Source organism: Zingiber officinale, chromosome 1B (assembly GCF_018446385.1).
Source record: "Zingiber officinale cultivar Zhangliang chromosome 1B, Zo_v1.1, whole genome shotgun sequence".
NCBI lineage: Eukaryota > Viridiplantae > Streptophyta > Magnoliopsida > Zingiberales > Zingiberaceae > Zingiber > Zingiber officinale.
In genome coordinates this window covers 35,078,257-35,097,871 of record NC_055986.1, presented here as the reverse complement: position 1 = coordinate 35,097,871, position 19,615 = coordinate 35,078,257, and the positions used below count along the sequence as shown (strand labels likewise).

Genomic DNA, 19,615 nt, shown 5'->3' with positions numbered 1-19,615 from the left:
TATGGCTCTCGTATCCTCGTCCTGATCAACGACTGAGCAACCATGGTAACCAGAGTACCCTACTCTGTCTGTCCTTACCCCTCAAGGCCCAAATCGGAGAAACCTTAAATCAAGTCTGTGACCACAACTCGATGGCAAGCTAAAGTCCCTCCGGACTTCCTGCTAAACGTATCGGCAACCACATTAGCTCTCCCCGGGTGATAGCTAATGGTACAATCATAATCCTTCAGGAACTCCCTCCATCTCCTCTGTCGGAGATTTAGTTCCTTCTAAGTAAACAGATATTTGAGACTCTTATGGTCAGTGAGAATCTCAAATGTAATGCCATATAAATAATGTTGCCAAATCTTCATGGCAAAAATAATGGCGACTTGCTCCAGATCATGTACAGGGTAGTTCTTCTCATGATCCTTCAACCGACGAGAAGCATAGGAGACTACCATATCGTGCTGCATCAGAACAGTGCTCAAACCCTGAATAGATGCATCGGTGTAGAGGACATATCCGTCCTCTCCAGAAGGTAAAACCAAAATCGGAGTCGACACTAGTCGTCGCTTCAGCTCCTAGAAGCTGATTTTGCCATCCTCAGTCCAAGTGAACTTCACGCCTTTCTTGGTCAGGCGTGTAAGTAGCATAGCAATCCGTGAGAAACCCTCAACGTATCTCCGGAAATATCGAGCTAAACAAAGGAAGTTGCGAGCCTCTTCTATAGACTCCGTCTACTCCCAACGGTAACAACCTCGATCTCCTGTGGAACCACGGTATACTCCTACTGGTGACCGTGTGTCTCAAACATCTCACAGAAGACAACCAAAAATACGCACTACTGATCTTCACATCTAGACGTTTCCATCGAAACATCTCTAGAACTATGCAAAGATGATGTGCGTGACTCACCGTGGATTCGAAATAGATCACAACATCGTCAACAAAGACAATGAAAACCGATCCAAACATCCTGGGAATACCAAAATCATCAAGTCGCTGAAAACATCTAAGGCTTCCCAAACCCTAATGGTAAAATCATGACACATAATGTCCGTATCACATACATTTCTAACCATAAGATCCCTGACAATAAGTCTGAAATATGATCACCAACGATATAAATCATCTAATCATAGATCCTCCAGTGTGAGAGCAACGCTCCATCACAGAAAATATCACATATGTGGGAGCAACGCTCTACCACAAGAATCCTCAATATGTAGGAGTAACACTCCACTACAAATAATCCATAACATGTATCTGCAATAGATATTGGAGCAATGCTCCGCTACAAGCAATCCGAAATATGTGGGAGCAACACTCTACCACAACAAACAATAATATGTGGGAGCTCCGCTCCACCACAAACGATCCATAAGTGTCTAAGGCACCTAACCATCCAACTAGAGGCTGCACGAGATCACCCAACCACATATCACTGTGGGCAGCCAAAGGTATAAACAACCTAGTAAATAAATCAAATCCATAGTTAACTCTATCATCATCCTAGTGGGTTGGTCACCCACTAATAGGAGAATTAATTGACAGGGTTATACAACCAATAACATAATGTAGACACTCAGCATTCTACATTCAACAGGTAGAATCATCATGATGCTACCCACTATACACCTGGCACACATGCACACACAACATATGTATGATCGACATAATCCTCCAATTAGTACACACCAAACATACTCACAATATAGACATAAATCATCGTGATACCTCCAACAATGCATACCGAACCCGGGTGCATATATCATCGTAGGTAAAATCAACAATACCCCTCAAAGAACACTCACATGACATATATACACATATGCCAAGAGTATAATTAACATATACTTCCAATAAGGCATACTAAACCCAGGTGCACTCACAAATCACACATAATCAACAAGATACCTCAGATACCACACCAAACACATATGTATATATCACAACACCAATGTAGTCGACAAGATCCCTCCAATATGACACTCAAACACATGTGCACATTTCACAACATAATTTTTAATTGACAAAATTCCTCCAATAACCAATCAGACATGTATGCCTAACCACCCGGGTATAATCTACTAGAAACCCACAATAATCATATGTATAAATGTGTACGACCCAAAAGATAAAGTCAGAATTCAAGAACATCAAGACACTCTCATTTTTATCCTCAAAAATATCAACCCACATAATATCAGATGAATAAGTCTCTACTCCCTATGAGAGCAAGTTAGCATTCAAAACATCAAATCATTATTTATCCACATAGTCCAATATCAGAGGAAGCAAATATCAATTTTATCATCCTGTTAACTAACCACAACTAACCAGATTATTAAAATCTCATAGACACACTCAACCGTAAACTCTCTAGCACCCGATTATAATCTGATCCCAACTATAATCATCAAATCTGTAAATATCATACATGACACTTACAATGTCACCATCAACGACAACCCAAATAATAGATCATCAAAATAGTTATCCACTAATAGATCATCAAAACAACTATCTAGTAATAGATCCTCAGACAACCACAAAAACATCTACTCTCATAAATCATTAGAAATCAACACATCACAATATCCCTCGACCTCAAACCATTCTCAACAATGATCAAACATGATAACTCCCCAAATGAATAATTTTCATCGTAGCGGGTACCCTAATATCCAAAAGATATGAGTATAAAAATGCTATTGGCTAAGTCAACAGGAATATGTAGGTACCATCCATTACCCAGCTAACAATAGCAGAGGCTGGTATATTCCTCCATATCCTACTAGTAGTAACAGAAGCTAAAACTACTGATGGTATGATGTGAAAAATCACCAGAGACTATAATCCTTGATCTCTATTAAGGTCAACCATGCTCAATGGCTAACCCATCACATGTAATATGTGTTACAACAACCAGACATGTACTAAATAAAGAATGCTTATACATGTCATAAACTATAAAATTAAACATTATACCTATATGCCATCTGGAGATGTTCCATCGCTGTCCAGTCCCCAACTTCTGACCTCAAAATTCCGAACATGAAAATCACCGAAAATCCATGTAAATCCGAAACGGAAATCCATAACATATACATAATGGAAAATCCGTGTAATACAAAGTAACTACCCAGTTTGACTCGCAAACTTGGGCTAACCCAAATATCCAGAACACCAAAAGCAAGTAACATAACCCGCTCTGATACCAATAAATTGGTATCAGATAAATCTCGAAAATCTAACACACGGAAATCAAACAAGTATCGCCAACCTGGCGCTCTGATACCAAATAAATTGGTATCAGGTTATCCCAAATATCCAAAATACGAAAACAAAGATCGTAAAACCTAGGCTCTGATACCAAATAAATTGTCACGCCCCGGAGGAGTTCCTGTCCGAAGAAATTTCGGCAGCATTTCCCCTGTACGACGGGCAATCTGAACCTTTCTACATATCCATATACCTCAGCCACATGCGGCTGGAATAATAACAGTAAATAAACAATCACCCACGCAGTTTAATAGTAGACAAACAGAGCAGTAATAAGATAACTCGAAAACAACCCTACACCACTACACCATAAAGCTCAAATCCGATTTTTCCTACTCCACTACACTCATAAAACACAAATCCGACAAACTCACCTCTTCTGCCGTCCAGGCAAGTATGTAGCAAGACACATCGAATAGAAATCCATCGACAAATACAATCCATACATTATCCAAGTATCAAAATAAACCAATTCTAAACATAGTCAAATAAGAAGAAAAACTAAAAGGTCAATAAGTCCTCGTGGTCTGCAGGGGACCAACAACTGGAACTCTCTCCTGACAGCATCAACCTGAAAAATAACAACAACGGAGGTGGGGTGAGTCCAACACTCAGCAAGTACAACTAATATACAAAGTAGGGAAATAACACCTAGCACTAATCATGCGTACAGTCTCCTGATATAAGAAAGATAAAAATGCATCTGATGTCACGCCCCAGAGTAGTCTCTGTCCGAAGAAATTTCGGCAGCATCTCCCCTGTACGGCGGACAATATGAAACTTTCTACATATCACATATACATCAGCCACAGGCGGCTGGAATGATAACAAAAATAAAAACAAACACCACGCAGTTTATAAAGATATTCAGCCTCTGGCTGTCACAACTACGCAGTTAATAATAGTAATCAATAACAATAGGACTCTGACTCAAAATCCACCCTACTCCACTACACTCGTAAAGCTCAAATCCAACGAACTCACCTCTTCTGCCGCCCAGCAGGCACGTAGTAGAATGGAATCCAATATCATATCAAAAATCCATCAAAAGGCATAACTCCATACAATATCCATAGGAAAAATCCAAAGACAATACTAAAACAAAGTCTGATATAGAAAAAGACCAAAATAAAACAAATAACGAACTAATAGAGAACTAGCTCTACGTGCAGATGGGGGGTCAGCGACTGGAACTGCTCCGGACAGCTTCAACCTGAAAATATCAACAATGGAGGCGGGATGAGTCCAACACTCAGCAGGTACAACTGATATGCATAATAAAACAAATAATAGACAACACTAATCATGCGTACAGTCTCCAGAATACGAGAAGGAATAAATGCAACTGAAATGAAATCAGAAGATAACTAACCGGAATCAAGGTACAAAGGTAACAGTCGTCGGACAGAAGAAATAACCTGTATGCATGTCAATCAAATGCATCCATACAAATGCAGCAAGTGCAACAATCACAACAATAAAATGCAATAAATGATATGGTGACTGCACTCGGACATCATCGCCCCGACAAAGGATCGAGTGGACTAATGCCGCTTGAGTACTCCCGCCCTCCGCCCCAAATCATAAATGGGGAACTCAATGCTCTCATCTCCAGACACAACGAGGAAAATGCCGGCTACCACGCCGAGTCTCCGACCAACGGAGCCAAACAGAGTCCACCATCTGCCTACCACGCTGCTACCCTAAATGCCAACGGAGCCAAACAGCATGAACCGCCACCACGCTGAGTCACCTGACCAACGGAGCCAAACAGCAGAACCGCCACACTCCAGCCAGATATACAACTAATCCATGGGTGGTGTGTGCAGTACATGTAACTGGCGATGGGCTCAACCAAAGTGAAGCCGACAATCGCACAGCATGCAAACATGATGCATGATACTAAGCATGACAATCTCATGAATAGCATAGCAAGATCCATACATAAATAAAAGGTGTACCACAAGTCAATGTATCAGATGGAAGGTACACAAACATATAGGGTATCATATAAACCCTAGGTCCTGAACATGATGTATCACATGGTTGGGTCACTACCGAAAGCATGTATGGTCAGATAAATAATAACATGCAGTGCATAATAAATAAACAAACAATATGTAACAGATCATGTAGTGACCAACCGAATCAAATGGAAACACAATTCTTGCTATATGTTAAACACTTTATCATGCATATCAAAAGACATAAGTCAAAGTACCCGCCTCCGATAAAATGGTGCAAATCTGACTCCGAGATACTCGTCTCGCGTCAAAGTCCTGTGTCACATATAAATTAATATATTTTATTTAGCTACAATTTATATAAATAGCTAAACAAAATTCCTAAAACTATTTAGGGCAAAACCCTAAACCAAAAACACAATCATAACCCTAATTCACAATATGTATCACTATCTAGAAATCGAATCACACCATGATCTACAACTAAGATCAATTTCTCTACTCCTTACCTCAATTCAAACCTCTGCTCTTGATCCACCGCCAACTAGAGTTGCTGTCGAAAATTGTTTGCCGAAACTATTGCTGCCACAGATCTGTTGCCGACACTGCAAAGAACTACTACTGTCTATGTGTCAGCATCCCAGTCAAAATCTAATACCAAATATGCCTTACCTGCAACGAAACCAAATTCTTCCTCTCTGCCGGAGACTTAACAGAAGAAGGAACCTAGGGCACGGAAGGAGAAAACAAAGGCTTGGATTCTCTGCACTTGGTCGCAGATCAGCCCGCGTAGGGCAGTGTGGCACAAAGGGAATAGTGGCACAGAGAGCCCATGTAGGCAGATTGGTCGACGATCGGAGGAAAAACAAAAAGGAGTGGTTGGCTGCCGGCGCTAGGGCACTCTTCGGAGGGGTAGCTGACGACGGTGCTAGCGCACGAAGGTCGGCTGTAGTGGCGCGGTCGCTTGACGAAATGGAGGAGCAAGGTGGCGCCGTCGGGTGGAGAAGGCTCAACCGAGAAGATGGCTAGAGCACAGACGAGAAGAGAAGAAGATCGGCTCGGCGTTGCTCTCTCGTCTGCCGGCATCGACTGTGGTGATCGGTGGCGCTGAAAAGGGCAAACCGCGGCTAAATGCGCTGCAAGAAGGAGAAGAAACGAGAATCAGGCGAAGAGGAAGGCTCGGGTGCAAGCTAGGGCAAAGGAAATCGGCGCAGGGATGCTTTGGATTGGAGAAACCGCCGGGGGCGGCAGAGGTTAGGGCAGATCGGATGCGAGGGGAAGAAGGCGCGAGGAACGACGTCGGCTTAAAACGCAGTGAGGAGAAAAAGAAAAAGGAAAGAAATAAAATAAATAAATAAACATTTCCTCACTTAAATAGGGTAGCCTAAACAGGCTTTTCCCCGGACCCCGTTTTCATCCCCGTTAACTCGTCCATACGAGCTCCGAAAAATTCCCGAAAAATTTCCAAAAATTCCGGAAAATTCCTTTATTAATATTCGCCTATTTCCGGTATTTTACATTCTCCCCCACTAATAAAAATTTGGTCCCCAAATTTCATTATCTACCATCAGCAAGTACTAACAACAGATATAAAGTATAAATGCTGAACGGTAAATTAAATCACATACCTCAAGTGAAAAGATGGGGATATCGAGCTCGGATAGTATCCTCGAGCTCCAAAGTAGCCTCCTCGTCCGAATGATGCTGCCATCCGACTTTAACCAGCCGGATAGTCTTGTTCCGCAACTGACGTTCTTTCCGGTCTAGAATCCATACCGGAACCTCCTCATAGGTGACGTCAGGCTGAAAAGAGAACTAAGATTATCTATCAACACATGTATCAGATCGGGTATGTATCACCTGAATCGTGGAATACGTGAACGCCGCCAAGGACGCCATAGTGCCAACCGATAAGCTATCGCTCCAATCCTTTCCGAGATCCGAAAAGGTCCAATGTATCGGAGCTAGCTTACCTCCGAGGTCAATCTCTTCACCCCTTTCGTGGGTGAAACTCAGAGAAATACCTGGTCGCAAATGGAGAACTCTAAAGGTCTCCGACTCCGGTCAGCATAACACTCTTATGCCTCGACATCCTCTGCTTGATAATATGGACCACTTTGCCTCACGCTGAGCTCCATGAGGTCTCAACAACTGGGTCTCTCGGATTCCCGATCGACGATCGAGCAACTATGGTAACAAGAATACCCTGCGCATCCTGTCTCCTCAATGTCTAACTCAGAAATCAATCAAATCGACCACAACCCTGGCAAGCTAAAGTCCTCTGGACCTCTAGCTAAGTGCATCGGTAACCACATTAACTTTCCTCGGTGATAGCTAATGGTACAATCATAATACTTCAGAACTCCATCTATCTCCTTGGTCGAATATTAAGTTCCTTCCGAGTGAACAGATATTTGAGACTCATAGTGAGAATCTCAATGTAATATCATACAGGTACACCGCCAAATCTTCAGGGCAAAATAATAGCGGCCAACTCCAGATCATGAATTTTCTTCTCGGGCCCCTCAACTATCGAGAAGCATATAAGAATACTCTACCGTGCTGCACAGAACAGCACCCATACCCTGAGAGACGCGTCGGTGTAGAGGAAAAGCCGACACTAGTCTCCGCTTCAGCTCCTAGAAGCTGGTCTTGCAATCCTCAGTCCAAGTAAACTTCACGCCTTTCATGGTTACGCGTGAAAGTAGCATAGCTATGCGGAAGCAACCCTCGACGAAAGGTCTGTAATATCCTACGAGTCACAAAAGACTGCGGATCTCCTACACTGATTTCGGCTGCTCCCAACGGTAACAACCTCTATCTCCTGTGGAACCACGGTACACTCCTACTGGTGACCGTGTGTCCCAAACATCATAACAAAAGACAATCCAAACCAGCACTACTGATAATCACATATAAATGTTCTTGTTGAATCATCTCTAGATCTATGCAAAGATAGTGTACGTGACTCACCTCGGATCCGTAATAAATCACAACATCGTCCACAAAGATAATGGACACCTATCCAAACATCCTCAACATACCAGGATCATCGAGTCCCTGAAAACATCTAAGGCACTGTAAGCCTATATGGCAAAAACCAATACACATAATGTCCGTATCACAGACATTTATATTCATAAGATCTCCAATAATAAATCGAAAAATCTGATCATCAATAACATAAATCACCAAAGAATAAATCCTCCAGGGTGAGAGCAACGCTCCATCACAGGAAACACCACATATGTGGGAGCAACACTCCACCACAAATAATCTGAAATATGTATCTGCAATAAATATAGGAGCAATGCTCCGCTACCAGCAATCCGTGATATGTGGGAGCAACGCTCCACCACAAAACAACACCTAAATACCCCAAGGCACCTAACTATCCAGCTAGAGACTGTACAAGATCTCTCTACCACAATTCGCTGTGGTTAGCCTAGGATATAACAACCTAGTAACTAATCAAATCCATCATCAACTCTATTAGCATCCTAGTGGGTCATCCACTGATAGGAAAATTAGTTGATGGGTTAATTCAACAAATGACATAATGCAGTTACTCCACATTCTGCATTCAGCATAAGTAGAATCATCATGCTGCTACCAATATATACTTGGCACACGTGCTCACACAACATATGTATGATCGACATAATCCTCCAATTAGTACACACCAAACATACTCACTACTCAGGTATATTCAATATGATACCTCCAACAATACATACCGAACATGTGTGCAAAATCAATGTAAGTAAAATCAATAATACACCTCAAACAACACTCACATGACATATCTTCACCTATGCCAAGAGTATAACCAACATATACTTCCAATATAGCATACTAAACTCAGGTGCACTCACAAATCAAACATAATCAAAAAGATACCTCAGATACCACACCAAACACATATGTACATATCACAACTCAGATTAAATCGACAAAATACCTCCATCAAAACACCATCGATGTACTTATACTACATCTCGGATTTAATCAACAAGATATTTTCAATAATACCTCCAGATACATACACCGAACTACATATCTATGATCCACAAGGAACTTCCAAACCATATCAGAACATGGATACATATACTACTTGCAAATGGACAGTCTATCATAGGACTCCTACAACACATAACAATCATAATATACATCCAACATAGACATGCAAAATCAGCATACCAGCTCAATCAAAGAGACCAACCTTATGCTACCAACACTCATGGGTTACGGTATATCTAAACAAAATTCATGCATATGTATCAAGCATGAATACATCAATCAAAAGCAACCCTAAATAAAACAGCCTAATCATCCAGTAACAACCCTGCTCCAGGTTCAAGGAACTAATATCGGACAAGAAAGATATACACACCATGGTATAACATTGCAAGTCAATGTCATACCCTACCAAGACCATATCTAATGGGGAAAATTTTATCATCATAAATCCAAATGTACTCTCCCAGTATACACTAGTAACGATTGTATCCCATAAGTGTTAAGCAATTAGCTCTACACTTCCTTACATCAGTAGGGTCACATATCCCAATGCACCCTCTAAGTTATCCCACCAGGTATATACAGTCAACGGTCAAAGTCTTCATAGAATATGATACATCGATCCTCTATAACCTATCCAAGCCGTCAGTGATATATGGCAAAATCAGTCATTTCCACGTCAGTACAAAACATGTAATACCCCGGTTCTAAGATTATGGTTAAGTATGGCTTAAAAGGTTAGATGGTACTATCCATATCACCAAGGTGCACCTTCCTTTTCGGAAGCCCAAACTCAAAGAACTCCAAAGTTAAGCGTGCTTGGCTTGGAGAAATCTGAGGATGGGTGACCTCCTGGGAAGTTTTCGACTGATGGCGTTCCCGGTTCGGTCAGGGTGGGCCCGCCCGGGCCGGGGCGTTACAGATGGTATCAGAGCGACCTTGCGACCGTGAGTGCGTCTGTGGCAGGAGCACCCATGGCACCACCTAGCAAGGGAAATTCTGGGATTTGTCTGTGGTTTTACACAACGAGGACGTTGTGTCTTTAAGTGGGGGTGATTGTAATACCCCGGTTCTAAGATTATGGTTAAGTATGGCTTAAAAGGTTAGATGGTACTATCCATATCACCAAGGTGCACCTTCCTTTTCTGAAGCCCAAACTCAAAAACTCCAAAGTTAAGCGTGCTTGGCTTGGAGAAATCTGAGGATGGGTCGGTCAAAGTTTTCATGGAGTGAGGACACATCGATCCTCTACAACCTATCCAAGCCGTCAGTGATATATGGCTAATTCAGTCCTTTCCACGTCAGTACAAAACATGTACTCAAATGTGCTTTAGATACATAACTAAGCACAACTATCCTAAAGGTTCGAACCTCTAAAAATAGAGTATGGCAATCCTCTACTGATCAACCAACAAAACTAAATCATTCATCTACTAACTAATCAAGAATACCTTAATCCTCCACAAGCAACTAAGGTATATCCAACAACATAATATCATATGTATAAATGTGTACGACCCAAAAGAAAAAGTCAGAATTTAAGAACATCAAAACACTCTCATCTTCATCCTCAAAAACATCAGCCCACACTATATCAGATGAATAAATCTCTACTCCCCATGAGAGCTTATTAGCATTCAAAACATCGATCATTATTTATCCACACAGTCCAATATCAGATGAAGCATATATCAATTTTTATCATCCTGTTAACTAACCACAACTAACCAGATTCATAAAATTTCATGGGCACACTCAACCGTAAACTCTCTAGCACCCAATTTATAATCTAAGCACCAACTATAATCATCAAAACTGTAAATATCATACGTGACACTCATTATGTCACCATCAACGACATCCCAAATATAAATCATCAAAATAGTTATCCACTAATAGATCATCAAAACAAATATCTAGTAATTGATCATCAGACAACCACATAACATTTACTCTCATAAATCATTAGAAATCAACATATCATAATATCTTATATCACAATATCCCTCAACCTCAAACCATTCTCAACAATGATCAAACATGGTAACCCCCAATGACCAATTTCCATCGTACCTGGTACCCTAATATCCAAAAGATATGAGTATAAAACTCTCCTGGCTAAGTCAACAGGAATATGTAGGTATCATCCACTACCCAACTAACAATAGCAGAGGCTGGTATGTGCCTCCATCTCTTACGAGTAGTAACAGAAGCTAACACTACTGATGGTATGATAAGAAAAATCACCAGAGATTATAATCCTTTATTTCTATTAAGGTCAACCATCCTCAATGGCTAACTCATCACAAGTAATATGTGCTACAGCAACCAGACAGGTACTAAATAAAGAATGCTAATACCTGTCATAAACTATAAAATTAAACATCATACCTATATGCCGTCTGGAGATGTTCCATCGCTGTCCAGTCCCCAAAATGACCTCAGAATTCCGTACGAGAAAAACAAACACCGGAAATCCATATAAATCCAAAACGGAAGTCCATAACATAATCGAAATGGACAAATCCGTGCAACCGAAAATAACTGCCCACACCAATATGTCTCGTAACTAGGGCTAGTATAAAAATATCCAAAATACCAAAAGCAAGTATCACACCCTGCTCTGATACCAATGAATTGGTATCAGATAAATCTCGAAAATCCAACACACGGAAATCAAACAAATATCGCCAACTTGGCGCTCGATACCAATAGTATCAGGTTATATCAACTATCCAAATACGAAAACAAAGAACGAAACTTAAGCTCTTAAAATCCGTAACACAAAGCAAGTATCGATACCGCCTCGACATCACTTAATTGTCACGCCCGAGGAGTCTCGTCCAAGAAATTTCAAAGATCTCCTGACGGACAATATGAAACTTTCTACATATCACATATACATCAGCCACAGACTGATGATAACAAAATAAAACAAACACCACGCAGTTTATAAAGATATTGCTGTCACAACCACGCAGTTAATAATAGTAAACAATAACAATAGGACTCTGACTCGAAATCCACCCTACTCCACTACACTCGTAAAGCTCAAATCCAACGAACTCACCTCTTCTGCCATCCAGGCAGGCACGTAGTAGAATGGAATCCAATATCATATCAAAAATCCATCAAAAGGCATCACTCCATACAATATCCATAGGAAAAATCCAAAGACAATACTAAAACAAAGTCTGATATAGAAAAAGACCAAAATAAAACAAATAACGAACTAATAGAGAACTAGCTCTACGTGCAGATGGGGGGTCAGCGACTGGAACTGCTCCGGACAGCCTCAACCTGAAAATATCAACAATGGAGGCGGGATGAGTCCAACACTCAGCAGGTACAACACTAATCATGCGTACAGTCTCCTGAATACGAGAAGGAATAAATGCAACTGAAATGAAATCAGGAGATAACTGTACTAACCGGAATCAAGGTACAAAGGTAACAGGTCGTCAGATCGAAGAAATCATAATCCTATATGCATGTCAATCAAATGCATCCATACAAATGCAGCATATAAGTGCAGCAATCACAACAATAAAATGCAATAAATGATACGGTAGACTGACATCACCGCTCCCGACAAGGATCGAGTGGACGGAATACCGCTTGAGTACCGCCCTCCGCCCCAAATCATAAATGGGGAGCTCAATGCTCTCATCTCCCAGACACAACGAGAGGAGGAAAATCACGGCTACCACCTGAGTCTCGACCAACGGAGCCAAACAGAGTCCACCATCCGGCCACCACCGCTACCCTAAATGCCAACGAGCTAAACAGAGGAATCGATCACGGCCACCACCTGAGTCACCTGACCAACGGAGCCAAACAGCAGAACCGCCACACTCCAGCCAGATATACAACTAATCCATGGGTGGTGTGTGCAGTACATGTAACTGGCGATGGGCTCAACCAAAGTGAAGCCGACAATCGCACAGTATGCAAACATGATGCATGATACTAAGCATGACAATCTCATGAATAACATAGCAAGATCCATACATAAATAAAAGGTGTACCACAAGTCAATGTATCAGATGGAAGGTACACAAACAGATAGGGTATCATATAAACCCTAGGTCCTGAACATGATGTATCACATGGTTGGGTCACTACCGAAAGCATGTATGGTCAGATAAATAATAACATGCAGTGCATAATAAATAAACAAACAATATGTAACAGATCATGTAGTGACCAACCGAATCAAATGGAAACACAATTCTTGCTATATGTTAAACACTTTATCATGCATATCAAAAGACATAAGTCAAAGTACCCGCCTCCGATAAAATGGTGCAAATCTGACTCCGAGATACTCGTCTCGCGTCGAAGTCCTGTGTCACATATAAATTAATATATTTTATTTAGCTACAATTTATATAAATAGCTAAACAAAATTCCTAAAACTATTTAGGGCAAAACCCTAAACCAAAAACACAATCGTAACCCTAATTCACAATATGTATCACTATCTAGAAATCGAATCACACCATGATCTACAACTAAGATCAATTTCTCTACTCCTTACCTCAATTCAAACCTCTCCTGTTGATCCACTGCCAACTAGAGATGCTGTCGAAAATTGCTTACCGGAACTATTACTGCCACAGATCTGTTGCCGACACTGCAAAGAACTACTACTCCCTATGTGTCAGCATCCTAGTCAAAATATAATAACAAATATGCCTTACCTGCAACGGAGCCAAGTTCTTCCTCTCTGTCGGAGACTTAACAAAAGGAGGAGCCTAGGGCACGGAAGGAGAAAACTAAGGCTTGGATTCCCTACACTTGGTCGCAGATCAGCCCGTGTAGAGCAATGTGGCACAAAGGGGATAGTGGCACAGAGAGCCCGTGTAGGCAGATTGGTCGACGATCGGAGGAAAAAATAAAAAAGAAAGGAGTGGTTGGCTGCCGGCGCTAGGGCATTCCTCGGAGGGGTAACCGGCGACGGTGCTAGGGCACGAAGGTCGGCTGTAGTGGCGCCGTCGCTTGACGAAATGGAGGAGCAAGGGTGGCGCCGTCGGGTGGAGAAGGCTCAACCGAGAAGATGGCTAGAGAACAGACGAGAAGAGAAGAAGATCGGCTCGGCGTTGCTCTCTCGTCTGCCGGCATCGGCTGTGGTGATCGGTGGCGCTGAAAAGGGCAAACCGCGGCTAAATGTGCTGCAAGAGGGAGAAGAAACGAGAATCAGGCGAAGAGGAAGGCTCGGGTGCAAGCTAGGGCAAAGGAAATCGGCGCAGGGATGCTTTGGGTTGGAGAAACCGCCGGGGCGGCAGAGGTTAGGGCAGATCGGATGCGAGGGGAAGAAGGCGCGAGGAATGGCGTCGACTTAAAACGCAGTGAGGAGAAAAAGAAAAAGGAAAGAAATAAAATAAATAAATAAACATTTCCTCACTTAAATAGGGTAGCCTAAACAGGCTTTTCCCCGGACCCCATTTTCATCCCCGTTAACTCGTCCATACGAGCTCCGAAAAATTTCCAAAAATTCCGGAAAATTCCTTTATTAATATTCGCCTATTTCCGGTATTTTACATCTGAAGTAATAGAAGAGAAACTGTACTAACCAGGACCTGGGTATAAGGACAAACAGTCCGAGTGATATGGAAATCCTGTATGCATGTCAAACATAGGTATCCAAACAATATGTAGCATATAAATGCAGCAAGCACAAACACAAGCAATAAATGCATCATGCATATGATGCCAATGATGCGTCCTGGTCACCCCTGACGCCAGTCGATCATCCCACACACAATAGTGAGGCCGAGTGGGTAGGGCTGTGACAACCGTGCATTCTGTCGTCATTGCTCCTGATGAGTGACCGAGTGGACGGGATGCTGTCGGAGTACACCTATCCTCTACCCCAAATCATAAATGGGGGAGCGCAATGCTCTCAACTCCCGATACACGATGACGGAGAGGAATCCCTGCCGGCTAACACGTTGCATCACGCTACCCATGAGCGGACCAACAGAACCAAACAAAGTCCCTGCTGCAACACACACTGCCTGAATCGACCACTAACCCATGAGTGGTGGTGTGTGCAGATCCATGTAACTGGCGATGTGCTCAACAATAATGGAGCGGACTATCGCACAGCATGCAATCATGCAAATGGTGCATGACACTAACCACAGAATATCCTGAGCTAAACCATGTATATATATAGAAAGTGCACTATAAGTCAATGAATCAAAACAACGGTACACAGATCAGATAAGGTATACAATCTAGGTCCTGAACATGGTGAAGCATGGTATATCACTACCCCTACAAGCATGTATAAACATGTAAAGTATACATGAGATGCAAACCAAGCAATCAATCTAGCATGTAACAAGTTTTGGGTAGTGATTAACCGAAACAGAATGAGGAACATAATTAATGCAATTTGTTAAATTCACTATTATGTATATCAAACGACATAAAGTCAAAAGTACCCGGCTCCAATAGGAATGTCCAAATCCGACATCGGGATGCTCGTCTCGCGTCAAAGTCCTGTATCTAATAGATATACGATTATTTAGCTAAATTCCTATAAATAGCTAAATAAATTCTTTAACCCTAAATTAGGGTAAACTCCTAATCACATGACCATCATCCTGTACACAAGAATTAATCTACACATGATCATCTATCTAAAAATAATCGAATCAAAACAATGATCTATAGCATGTATCAAATGCTCTACACCTTACCTTACTTCTCAGCCGTTCTTGCTGCCAGTAAACCTGACCGAAGCGAAGTAAATGGTGTTGCCCTCTAAATCAAATACCCTACATCAATAATCCACACTTAACTAACTTAAAATTTATCACTGCACAGATGCTCACCTTAAAGTATAGCAGTCAATCTGCAACTCACCACCGCAACTCAGAGATCAAGATCTCACTTCTCACCCTCCTCAACTGATACCCAGTCCAGAATGCGACTGCTGGACCAAGAAACAACCCACAGCAACCACTTCTCTTCAGGATTCCATTATACTGTTTTGATCAAAGGTAATGGCAAGAGTGGAGACCCCGGATCAGATTTGGGATTCAACCATATTATTCCAACAACAACCTAAATTCAAGAAAATAATTTACTCATCTTACCTCAATTCACAACAGGGACGTTGCTGCCGGAGAAAGGTAGCCGCTGGAAGGTGGCTGTCGGACCCAAGAACAACCCACAGCAACCCTAATTCCTAAACCCACTGAACAACACAACGTGGAGGCAACCTCCACTAAGAAAAGGGGAAAAAGGGTCAGCGTGTCGCGTGCTCCGGGAGGAGAGGAAGTCGGCCGACTCTTGCTCAAACGCTGGCGAGGAGGAAGAGAGGGGAAGAAGAAGCTTGGCCGGTGTTCGATCGGAGAGGAAGAGTTAACCGCCGGCGCTAGGAGGTTAGGGCACGGGTGAGTTTGGCGGAGAAGAGGAATGGCACGCGGGAAAATGTAAATGAGGGAGAAAAGAAATAAGAAAGGAAAAGTAAATAAATAAAAATAAACTTTTCCTCACTTAAATGGGTAGCCTAAACAGGCTTTCCCGGACTCCGTTTTTATCCCCGTAAACTCGTCCATACGAGCTCCGAAAAATTCCCAGAAAATTTCAAAAAATTCTGAAAAATTTCCTTATCATTATTCGCCATATTTCGGTATTTTACAAAAATGGGTTCCCGGGAAGCCTATGTAGGCTACCCCGTTTTAACGAGGAAATGTTTATTTTCTTTAAATCCTTCCCTTTTCTTTTTTTTTCTTTTTATTTCCTCCATTTTTCCTTTTTTTCCCCGCGTGCCCGAACCCTCAATCTCCAGCCGTTTCTCTTCTCTTCCCCCAACGGACGCGCTTGCGCCGACGCCGCCCTCGTACGCATTCCTCTTCCCCTCCGGTACAAAGGTAGTGGCCGAGGGAAGCTGCGAGTCTCTCCTTTCCTCTTCCCCATCTCTGTTTCTCGTCCTCTCCACGCGATCTTCCCTACACCGAGGCTGTGCCCTAGGCTCTCCGCACACCGCTGAGCCCTAGATTTGATTCGCCGGACCTCCCTTCCCTCTGTGCTACCGCCACCTTCTCCGACCACAAACTAGTGTCGAGCTTTATGCTTGATTGATTGTGCCAAGCCGTACCCTAGCCGGATCTTGGAGGTAAGCAACATACCCCATGGGTTGTTGAGATGTTGTGTGATCGATTCATATTTTTCCCTTGCTCACTAGAGGCGTGGATTGTTGAGGTAATCTGGTGGTGGAGTCTTCTTCCGGCAGCAACCATCTATGGTTGAGGATCAACAGAAAGTGGACTGTTGATTTCCTTTAGACCTTACGGGAGGAAGATTCCAGCAGGGAAGCTTGGTTCCAGTGGTGTTTCTTGCTGGCATCACTCAAACCAGCATCACCAGTGGTTTTCGATCAAGAGCAGAGGTTTGAATTTGAGGTAAGGATCGTGTGATTTGATTTCTAGATGGTTATGCATGTTAATGAATTGGGTTTATGTATTGAATTAGGGATAATTGGATAACTAGCTGGTTAATTGAATTTAGAGTAGTACATGTGGTTGATCATGTTTTAGATTCATGTGTAATTGGACTTAGGTTTTGGATTTCTAATCTAATAGGTGATTAGGGATTAGGTAACTAACCCTAATTAACTATTAGATTTTAATAGGTAAATTGAGGTTATGTGATTAGGGTTTTATCCTAAATTAGTCTTAGGAATTTTATTTAGCTATTTTTATGAATTTAGCTAAACAAAATATTTATATGTTGTTTAACGCAGGACTTTGATTCAAGACGAGCATCTCGACGTCGGATTTGGACTGGATTGGACCTTTCTATTGGAGGCGGGTACCTTGACCTATCTATTTTGATACGTCTTGTTGATATGTTTAGTAGATTTTAACAAGTAGTAATAATTATGATTATATCTGCATTGGTATATCACTATTTATTTTTGAGCATGTATTGTTTGTTATCTGTTTATTATTTATGTTATAGAGGTAGTGACATGCCATGCTCTATGATATACTGGGCTGGTTAGATATCCTACTTGACATGTGTACCTAGATCATATTATTTGACCCACATATCTTGGTACACATTATATGGAGAGGGATAGGATCAGAATATTTCTATACTTAGTGTCATGCACCATCTTGCATGATTGCATGCTGTGCGATAGTTGGCTCCATTATTGTTGAGCGCATCGCCAGTTATATGGGATTGCACACACAACCACTCATGGGTTAGTGATTTTTATTCAGGCAGGGTGTGTTGCAGCAGGTTGCTTTGTTTGGCTCCGTTGATCTGCTCATGGGTAGTGTGACGCAGCATAGTAGCCGGCAGGCATCCCTCTCCGTCATCGCGTACCGGGAGATGAGAGCATTGCGCTCCCTCACTATGTTTGAGGTAGGAGGATAGCTGCACTCTGATAGCATCCCGTCCACTCGGTCACTCATCAGGAGCAGTGATGACAGAGTGCACGGTTGTCACAGCCCTACCCACTCGGTCTCATCATCATGTGTGAGATGGCTGACTGACATCAGGGGTGACCAGGACATGTTATTGGCATCATATGCATTATTTGCGTTTATTGCTTGTGGTTGTTGCACTTTATATGCTGCATATTGGATGGATGCATTGTTTGACATGCATACAGGATTTATGATACTTTGGGTCTGACGACCTTGATATCCCTATACCCAGGTTCTGGTTAGTACAGTTACTCCTTATCTTACAGTTTTGCACTTTCTATATGTTATATCAGGAGACTGTACGCATAGTTATTGCTATTTGTTATAGTTTACTATGCATGCCAACTAGGTATTCGCTGAGTGTTGGACTCACACCCCGTTATTACTATTTTCAGGTTGAGGCTGTTCAGGAGGTTCCAGTCACTAGTCCCCCACCACTGCGCGTCGCGACGAGTTCGTACATTACGATTTTCTTATTATGTTAGACTATGTTTTCAGACTTATAGCTTTTGACATATGGATATTGTATGGTTTTGTTATTTGGCGATGGATTTTCATTTGGATGTATGTTGGAGTTTTGTGCTTTATGGGTGTAGTTGAGTAGGATATCAGTTTTGTGCTTTATGGGTGTAGTTGAGTAGGATTTTTGCGATGTTTTCCTTATCTTTATTTTAGTTTAGTTGTTACTACTAAACTGCGTAGATGTTTGCTATATTTGTACTGTTATATATTATTATTGTCCCAGTCGTGTTGGCCGAGGTATATGTGGCCCTGAGGGCATTGTAGGAAATTTCATATTGTCACCGGTACAGGGGAGATGTTGCCGAAATTTTCTCTGGTAGGAACTACCTGGGGCGTGCCAGTTAAGTTGCATGCCTCTTGATTACCAATAAATTTATACAACTAAAC

General features: G+C 42.0%; 1 long non-coding RNA gene across 2 annotated transcripts in view; it reads left to right on the top strand.

The window, feature by feature from the left end:
* Window positions 1–19,312, top strand: part of LOC122054760 — a 29,050-nt gene extending 9,738 nt beyond the window's left edge. Inside the window, exon 5 of one of the 2 annotated variants that reach the window (XR_006132841.1) lies at window positions 19,102–19,312. This is a non-coding gene — a long non-coding RNA (uncharacterized LOC122054760). Of the gene's footprint in view, window positions 1–18,012; window positions 18,058–19,101 lie in introns of those variants that run through there. The other variant, XR_006132842.1, reaches the window with a different exon arrangement.
* Window positions 19,313–19,615: the final 303 nt, after the last annotated feature.